The sequence below is a fragment of the Aristolochia californica genome, unplaced genomic scaffold (assembly GCF_029961685.1).
Source record: "Aristolochia californica isolate CCGP_79_NKW_82.1479 unplaced genomic scaffold, dmAriCali1.0.hap1 SCAF_4, whole genome shotgun sequence".
NCBI lineage: Eukaryota > Viridiplantae > Streptophyta > Magnoliopsida > Piperales > Aristolochiaceae > Aristolochia > Aristolochia californica.
The window spans coordinates 3085567-3096072 of record NW_027182103.1 but is presented as its reverse complement, the minus strand read 5'-3'; positions in this window follow the sequence as shown (position 1 = coordinate 3096072).

Here is a 10506-nt window from a genome sequence, read left to right as displayed (position 1 = left end):
CCAAAGCTTGGTAATAGAAAGTTAGGACTGTTAAGCGAATTCCATTTTTATACTCTTAGGGGGGATTAGTCAACAAAATGAAAATTTGATCTTGATCTTCATCTTCATCTCGGGGGGGTTAGTCAACTTGAAGGACAAGATGATCTTCAACCACATAATGCCCTTCTCCACTTGAAGTCGTTAGTGGAGCGCAGATGAAGCTTCATCTCGATGCAGGGGATGAAGGGGCCCTTTATCTCCACGGTTTAATTTCAATCATGTGGAAGAAGGCCCTTTTTAATCTTCTTCGAATTGAAGGACGGGCGACGCCCTCGGCCTCGCTCTCTCTCCTCGCACCCCCCCCCCCCCCATCGCGCGTCGTCTTTTTCTTTTTTCTTCCTCTCTCCCGCACTCCCTTCCCTCTCTCGTCTCCCTGCGCCCTCGACATTGTTCTCGTCCTTCGTCTCCCTGTGTCCCCGACGTTGATCTCGACCACTATCTCAGTTCCCTCTCGTCTCCGGCTTCAACTCTCGGTCTTCTCTCGGCCTCGCCCTCTCTGTCGCACCCCCTCTCTCGTCTCCGTGACTCCCTCTCTTCTCTCGGACAAGCTCTCTCTCGCTTCTCTCTCTCTATTCCCTCCCGACCTCCCTTTCTTCTCTGTCTTCTCCCTCTCTTCTCCCTTTCGGCCTCCCACTCCCTTATCTCTCTGGCTAGTCTCGATTAGGCATCGATTTCACCCTTCGGCTTCGGATTTCCCCCTTCGATTTCACCCTTCGGCTTCGGATTTCCCCTTCGATTTCCCCCTTCGGCTTCAGATTTCCCCAAATTTCAGAAGGTATGCCTAAACCCGATTTTTTTTTCATTAAATTAGTGTTTTATTTGATTTAAATTTATTTTTAGTGCGTAATTGGGTGTTATTTGTGCATTATTTTGGGATTTAGGGTTACGGTTTATAGTCTAAATTAGGGTTTAGGGTTTAGTGCGTAATTAGGGTTTATGGTTAAGGGTATTTTAGGGATTAGGGTTTTTAAGGTTTAGGGTTTTTAAGCTATAAGGTTTTTTGGGTTTAGGGTTTGGAATTAGGGTGTAGGGTTTAGGGTTTAGGGCTTTTAATGTATTAAGTCCTGGAATTAGTGTTTAGAGTTTAGTAGGTGATAGGGTTTAGGGTTTGATGGTTTAGTTTTTTTTTTTTATGGTTTGTGTTTCGGGTAGGGTTTAGGCTAGGGTATTTATGGTATTTTAGGGATTAGAATTTTTAAGGTTTAGGGGGGTTTATGGTTTTTAAGGTTTTGGGGGTTTTGTGTTTTTAAGCTCTAGGGTTTTTTAGGTTTTTTTTTTGGGGGGGGGGGGGGGGGGGGGGGGGGGATGTTGGGGTTTTGGGTTTTCGGCTTTTAAGGTATTAAGTTCTGGAATTAGTGTTTAGGGGTTTTTAGTCCAATTCAAACAAGGTTGAGTCGCCTACACGGGCGTCCATTAGCCAACGAAACCCGACCCCCATCACTGACGAGGTACAGTTCAAAGTTACTGCGAAGTTATATGGGGCTCTACCAGGGGTCTTCGGTGAATTTGGATTTGATGTGTGTGTGTTTTCATTGTTTAGTGCATATGTATTAGTGAAAATAATTTAATTAATTTTGAAATGTGTGAGAATGTTGTTGAGAATTTTTGAAGTGCTATGAAATGTTTTTGCCATGTGGTGAGGAGATTCGGGTATTATACATATCCACCACATGGTATTTTTTTTATGGTTTGTGTTTCGGGTTTACGGTTTAGGCTAAGGGTTTAGGGTATTTTACGGATTAAGATTTTTAAGGTTTAGGGGGTTTATGGTTTTTAAGATTTTGGGGGTTTTATGTTTGTAAGCTCTAGGGTTTTTTAGGTTTTGGGGGGGGGGGGGGGGGGGGGGGGGGGGGGGCGGGGTTAGGGTTTAGGGTTTTGGGCTTTAAGGTATTAAGTTCTGGAATTAGTGTTTAGGGGTTTTTAGTCCAATTCAAACAAGGTTGAGTCGCCTACATGAGCGTCCATTAGCCAACGAAACCTGACCCCCATCACTGACGAGGTACAGTTCATAGTGACTGCGAAGTTATATGGGGCTCTACAAGGGGTCTTCGGTGAATTTGGATTTGATGTGTGTGTGTTTTCATTGTTTAGTGCATATGCATTAGTGAAAATAATTTAATTAATTTTGAAATGTGTGAGAATGTTGTTGAGAATTTTTGAAGTGCTATGAAATATTTTTGCCATGTGGTGAGGAGATTCGGGTATTATACATATCCACCACATGGTATTTTTTTTTATGGTTTGTGTTTCCGTGACGAGTAAAGGTTGTCTGATAAAGTTTTTTTCGTGAGGACCGTATCGGATTTAGATTATACATGGCTGCAAGAAGACAACCAAGTGGTCTAACATATGATATTTGGACATTCGATGATGATAGCAAAATGCTCGATTTCTTGGTCGAGCAGGTCAATCTAGGGAACAAGTTGCCTAACGGGGTGTGGAAGCATGAGGTATACATGGACTGTGTAAATAAGTTCAATGAAGACACAGTCATGAAAAAAACTATTGAGCAGGTGAAGAATCGAACAAGAGCATAGAAGAAAACATACCAAACGGTAACGAGCTGTATCAACACTAGTGGGTTTGGTTGGGATGCAACCACACAACGAGTTACTGCATGTAATTCTGTATGGCTTGATTACATAAAGGTCAGTAAATCTGTATGGCTCGACTATATGATGTACTATAAAATATTTTTTATGTTTTTCGCGTTAGTATAACTCTATTCCAAGACGTCTAAATGATGTTTTATTCTTGTAGGAGCATAAAGATGCTGAGAAGTACAGACGTGAAGGCTGCCCCCTGTACGACAAATTAGCTGTGGTGGTGGGAAACACAATAGCGGTAGGGTCAGGAGCTACAACCTTTGTAGATCAAGGCGATGAGGTGATCCATGAATCGGAACATGTCCCGATGGATGAGCCAGTGGATGTTGATATAGTTAGGGATACTCCATCACCATTATTAAGCATGGATGAGTCTCTAGGTAATCAATCTGAAAGAAGTAAATGGTCATCTTCAAGTCGTCGTAGAAAGAGAACCGAAATGCCCGATAACGACACTAGTAGCAGAATTTTTGATGCAATAGATCGAATTGCTCAGACATTTCAGAATTTCATGATGAAAGACGATATTGTAAGAGGTTGCGTCAACGCCCTCAGGGAAATCCCGGACTTGCCTACAGAATTGAAGTATCGCGCTCCTTCATGGTTGGATACACCAACTAAGAAGGTCATGTTTATGGAAATGACAGTGGAAGAGCGGGTTGAGTGGCTTAAATTTTGTTTTGAAAACTAATTGTAATGCGTTATAAATACACTATTTTTTTGGAATATTATTATGTAGTAGACATGATATTTGAATTATGACGTTGCAAAACTTATTAGTATGGTTTGTATTTAAATTTGATATGTTGTTGTGTTTATATATTGCATAGATAAATATGGTGTTTTGAGTATGGATGTGAAATGTGATTGAATGTAGGATGTGGATGTGATTGAATGTAGGATGTGGATGAATGTAGGATGTGATTGAATGTAGGATGTGGAATATGGATGAATGTAAGATGTGATTGAATGTAGGATGTGGAATGTGGATGAATGTAGGATGTGATTGAATGTAGGATGTGTGAATGTGGATGAATGTAGGATGTGGGAATGGGGATGAATGTAGGATGTGGGATGTGGATGAATGTAGGATGTGGGAATGTCAATGAATGTAGATGTGATTGAATGTAGGATGTGGGAATGGGGATGAATGTAGGATGTGATTGAATGTAGGATGTGTGAATGTGGATGAATGTAGGGTGTGATTGAATGTAGGATGTGGGAATGTGGATGAATATGGTTATTTATAGGTGTGATTGCAAATAGGTTATGATTGAAGATTGATGTTTACTCGTGTTTATGAATTTTAGGCGATTGAATTTGTGGATTTCCATGGATACTATGACAGACGATGAAAAGGTTGCAATTATGGTTGCATTCACAACTTTGATCCAGGTGAAAACAACTTTGATCCATTTTCTTTTAAGATCCAGGTGAAAATTGTACATGCTTGTTGCATATTGCACAATTATATACGTGCAAAAGATTATGATGATATATTTGAAGATGAAGATGATGATTCGGGTGGCGAGCTCGGTGGAGGAGGTGATGCGGTCCAATTAGGTGCAATGGATGATACAGACAGTGACGATTGCGATGATCTTGGGGATGTGGGTAGCCAAGTAACAAACATTTGGAGGCAGAGTGCATTAGAATCCACAAGAGCCGCACAATTTCGAGATGCCATATCGACATCCATGTGGAACGATAAATGATGGTTTACTCTTATTACTTTTAAACATGCGTAATTTATATGTACTAAACTTGTAACTCGTTGATTGTAATATTAAAGGCACAAACTCGTTATTTGAATAATTTTTTTTAGGTTATTTTAAAAGTTGTATATGTATTTATTTATTATTTTATTTTATTTTATTACTATATTAAACTTCATATTTAAGTCTCTGGTAAATAAAATATAATTAAAGTATGCATTTGATTAATATATCATCATTAATTATGTCAAAATATATTATTAATTAATACAATACAAATCTATCTTATGTTATTAATATAATATTTTTTATTCATTAATCAGAATTTTTTTTATTCACTCTATTGTATTAGTGATTTAATAGTGGTAATTAAAATATTATTAACTCAGACACTTTGGTTTAATTAGTTCATTTTTATAATTATTAATTCAATAATTTTACATTTCTATAAGATGAAGATGAAGATGAAGTTGTCTTGACTAACACCCTATTTCAAAGATTTCGAAGATGAAGTTGTCTTGACTAACACCCATTTCGAAGATGAAGATCATGTAGATACATAAGATGAAGATGAAGATGAAGATGAAGATGAAGATCAAATTTTTATTTTGTTGACTAACCCCCCTCCCTTATGTATCTACATGATCTTCATCTTCGAAATAGTTGTTAGTGTGGACAACTTCATCTTCGAAATATTTGAAATAGGGTGTTAGTGTGGACAACTTCATCTTCATCTTCATCTTAGAAATTTAAAATCATTGATTTTAATAATTATAAGAATGAACTAATTAAACCAAAATGTTTGAGATAACAATATTTTAATTACCACTATTAAATCACTAATACAATAGAGTAAATAAAAAATATTATGATTAATGAATAAAAAATATTATATTAATAACATAAGATAGATTTGTATTGTATTAATTAATAATATATATTTTGACATAATTAATGATGATATATTAATCAAATGCATAATTTAATTATATTTTATTTACCAGAGACTTAAATATGAAGTTTAATATAGTAATAAAATAAAATAAAATAATAAATAAATACATATACAACTTTTAAAATAACCTAAAAAAAATTATTCAAATAACGAGTTCGTGCCTTTAATATTACAATCAACGAGTTACAAGTTTAGTACATATAAATTACGCATGTTTAAAAGTAATAAGAGTAAACCATCATTTATCGTTCCACATGGATGTCGATATGGCATCTCGAAATTGTGTGGCTCTTGTGGATTCTAATGCACTCTGCCTCCGAATGCTTGTTACTTGGCTACCCACATCCTCAAGATCATCGCAATCGTCACTGTCTGTATCATCCATTGCACCTAATTGGACCGCATCACCTCCTCCACCGAGCTCGCCACCCGAATCATCATCTTCATCTTCAAATATATCATCATAATCTTCTGCACGTATATAATTGTGCAATATGCATCAAGCATGTACAATTTTCACCTGGATCTTAAAAGAAAATGGAGGAGTGCCTTTTAATATTTGAAATCGAGCTTTTAAAGCATCAAAAGTTCGCTCAATAATATTCCGTAAAGATGAATGTCTTCTATTTAGTGAAGAACCCTCATAGTTGCATTCTTCACTTGAATCTGTTAGGTATCTGTGGGGAGTCGTCTTTACCTTCAGTGGTCTATATCTAACTCCAAAAGTCTTTTGAAAGCCTGTACTGTAATAAGACTTTATCTATTCGAGAGGTATGGAATGAGTTCTTGCACAGAACTCATGACTTATGGCAATTCAAGAAGATACTTATCTGATGTTCTCTCTAGCGAGTACACATGCGTGGTCTTTGTTTACTCCTAACTGTATCTCAGATTGAAGGTAGGAAGATCAATATTCAGAGAGTCAGCTTTTACAGGTCTTTGAGCTTTTAGGTATGCCTCTCTTTCAAGAATTTCATAACTGGTTTTCATGTAGGACGAGTAGGGAGATTTTTTAGATCACCTAACACCTTGATTAATTCATAGATGTAAGCCAGTCTTTTGGTCACTTAATGGAAAAAAGACCTTCAGAAATGGTTTCCTAAGGAATTCTTTTTATCTATGTGCCATTGCAATTGGCTTGGTGGCTAGGTCTAATTATCTCCTCTGTAAGAACAGAAAATACATACAGGACCAAAATAGAATCAAACCAGAGAATTATGAACAAATAAAGCATATCAAACTACCTCCTGCTCAAGCTTTTCTTTCAAAATTTGTAGATCTTCTGGTTTTATTCCTCGTATACTGCATAGATCAATTTTAAGTTTTAATAAATGAATGTAAACCAACAGTTACACAAATGGAATTCTTAGAGTTAGGTTCCACCAGCAACATCTGTTAAAGTGACCTTTTTCACATGGAGAAGTGGTCCCTCATCTGGATAGTTTTCTGTGTGTGAGAAAATTAGAGCGAGCTGAACTGCAATGACATTTTTGTCAAAAGTGCATGTCAAATTAAAAGTTGAATCTTGCCAAACACAATCTGTTAAAGAATAATGCTTCAATGATTTTCTTAAAGAAATGATCAAGCCTTTACGATTTGTTAAGGAAAGTATTGTAAGAATTGGAAACAAACAAGTGTTGCACTGTTAATGGCAAATACAAAAACCATCATCATCAATGCATTGTCCCAATTATGCCAAGTTCAGCTATTTGAGTCATCTCATCCATTTTGATATATCATTCCTTTATTAGATTAGCTGACCTACTCACCCCACTTCCATCAGTGTCATTGTGTGCTTTCCTCAACTTTTTGGTGGTTTATAAAATGATTTCAAGAAAAAGAAAATCCTTTTTACAGGTAAAGTTTATAAATATATATTGTCTTAAAAATCATAAATATATCCCTCTCTGTCAATATGTCCTTCCCATCATCTTAAGATGACTCTCTTAAGTGTCCTTATTATCTCTTCTCTTAAACACTCTTTACCACATTTATTTTTGATTTTGCCTTCCCTGTTTTTGTCTGATATCCATCTTAAAATACGTTGTTTTTAACAGTGAATTTTGTTGATAAAACAAATAAATGGAAAACAAGGGCAATGCATCCAACTCCAAAGCAACTAGAAACATATCCTATGGTCTCCAAAATGGATTTAGTGTCTCCTGCATCCAGCCTATAACCAATTTAGAATCTCCTTCAACAAACAAAGGCATGTTGAAATGATCTTTATAAATCCCCAAACAATGAAACATTGCTTGAATATTATCCACCTTAACATTCTCATCTCGTATAATACGCCTTCACTCTCTTCAGCAAGAGCTTACCACAATCAGTCCACGACATTCGTGATTCAGCGTGTTCTGATCAACTTAGCTTTGAATTCTACACCCACAGAACCAAAACAAAGAATACGTTACCCGTCATGTTTTGGAATTTGCGGGTTTTCTTCCTTCCTGTGACCAAATCGGATGCGATTCACGAGCTGCAGAGCCCAAGACAGAGCAATAGTTTCCACTTCCCAGTAGTTTTTGAGCAGAAAAGAGAGCTTACAAACCCGCTAGGGTACAGCCTCGTTGGTCCGTCAGCTTTCGGTGGCTGGAGACTAAAGGGAACTGAGATGGTGGCCGAAGATGAAGGATGAGATCAAAGTCGGGGGCGCAGGGAGACAAAGGACGAGATCAACGTTGGGGGCGCAGGGAGACAAAGGACGAGATCAACGTCAGGGGTGCAGGGAGACGAGAGAGGGAAGGGAGTGTGGGAGAGAGGAAGAAAAAAGAAAAATGACGACGCGCGATGGGGGGGTGCGAGGAGAGAGAGGGAAAAATTTGAGCGTCGCCCGTCCTTCAATTCGAAGAAGATCAAAAAGGGCCTTCTTCCACATGATTGAAATTAAACCGTGGAGATGAAGGTCCCCTTCATCCCCTGCATCGAGATGAAGATTCATCTGCGCTCCACTAACGACTTCAAGTGTTGAAGGGCGTTATGTGGTTGAAGATCATCTCGTCCTTCAAGTTGACTAACCCCCCCTTAATGCTCAGGGTATCACTTTCACGAGGAAGGAGGTTCCAAAAGCGCCTGCCACGTGTAAGTGACGAGTAAAAGTGAATTTATCAAGTGAAAAAATGAGTGAAAGTGAATTCACTCCATTAGCGTTTTACTCACCATTTTTCCTCTTTCTTCTTCTATTGTCTTGTTATTCCTCGTCCTTGTTTTGGTTCCGGTTCAACCCATCCACCAACAAGCTTTATCAATCTCTCTTTGTTCCTCTCATGGACCTAAAGACTGTGAGCTTCTCTATCAATAGTCCCTCTTGTCAAAGCTAGATAGTTCTGACCGGTCTTTGAGGTTGTATTAACTAATCGTTTAGGTTGTATTGGCCAACCTCTTGACATCGGGCGTTTTGGGGCACGCCACGTCCCGTGTTTGAATCTTGGGTGTCAGAGTTGTTCCGTTGGGATTCAAACGCAAAATGTAATGCCCAGCTCTGATACCATGTCAAGAGGCTAGCCAATGCAACCTAAAAGATTAATCGGTTAAGTGCGGAAAGTTATTGCTCACAAGAGTGGACGGAACCACTCTGACACCTCTCTCTCGAAGCTTGTTGATGCCTGATTTTGAGCTTTGATGCCTTCCTCTCAGCCCTATCCCCCATTATCTAAGTCGTTGTTAAATCTCACCATTCTCAACCTTTCCTCCAACCATCTCATCGGCCCTATCTCGCCTCAGCTCGCCTATTGTGCCTACCTCAACAACATCAACCTCCACAATAATCAACTCACTGGTCCCATTCTGCAACAATAGGGTATGCTTGTTGCCTATCATCTTTTAATGTCTGCAACAATTGCCTCTAAGGCCCGGATTGGGGAGTGACCTTTTTGAGCTTGGTTGTGAGTTTCATAGTGGTCTATATTTGGTTAGGACTGACGGAGTAAGGGATGGTTGTGGAGGAAGGCAAAATTACACAGCTAATGTCGAATTATTGAGGACTTATGTTTATTGCATAGGCAAAATGTGTTGTGGGTTGTTTCAATTCGAGATTGATTTTTTTTTATGAACTCTTCGAGTAGAGATCAAAGTAGGTTGAATGAAAATTTTGGATCTCCTTTCTTCTCTTTGTATGTTTGAGAAAGAGGGAAAAAATTGTTGCAAAGAGCGATCAAGTGCAAAGAAATTCATCATGGGTTTCGTCTTCTTTGCTATTATTATTGAGCCATTGAGTATTTTTTTCTTCATTTTTGTTATTTTTCTTTCAATATATTCCAAAAGATTTCACATCAGTTTGTATATTTTTTTCTGTATAAACTAATTCAATTGGATTTTAATGGAAATACTCATCTTATTTGATTGAAAATGCCCTATTTATTTATTTATTTATTATATTTATGACTTTTTAAATTATACTAAATTACTAATTTAAGAGTGATAATTAAGATATCGTAAAAGTAAGAATTTGTTCAAGTATCTAGAATAAATATTTTTTTAAAGTATTCTATTTTTTATAATTAATTAAATTAATACTTTAATTTTAATTTTTAATTATTGTATTAATTTAGACTAAACAAAAATCTATCTTATTTTATTAATAAAATACCTTATTTATTTATTTGTTACATTCATGGCTTTTAATAGTATTTTGAATTATTAATTTGAGAGTGATAATTTAGATATCATAAAAAGTAAGAATTTGATTAAATATTTAGACATTATAAAAGTAACCATGTTTGTTTAGGTATATTATTTTTATATTTAATTAATCTAATTTTTATTTAATTTAAAAATATTTTCTTATTTTTAAAATTAAATAAAAATAAAATTATATTATTAAAGTTAAATCTATCAGAGTATTTTATTAATAAATTTATTATCCACTTTTCACTATATTTTTCATCGTGCACACTTACATATAAAAGTACTTAATACTGCACTTTCCATTGAACACACTTAAAATGATATAACTTCTTAAATCCCAAGAAAATCAACCTCAGTCCCATTTTTAAATTTCTAAATTCTTCAAGATTTCAATTTTGTTTTCCCTAAAGCTAGAACTAATGCATATTCAATTTCCTTTCAAATCTCCCATTCAACCAATCTTTTATTTTTATTTCGAAATCTAGAAATTTTTTTACAGTAATTCAAACGAGTAAAAACACTGATCTGTGTGGTCATGAAATTATAAATGAGTGTGGTAGTA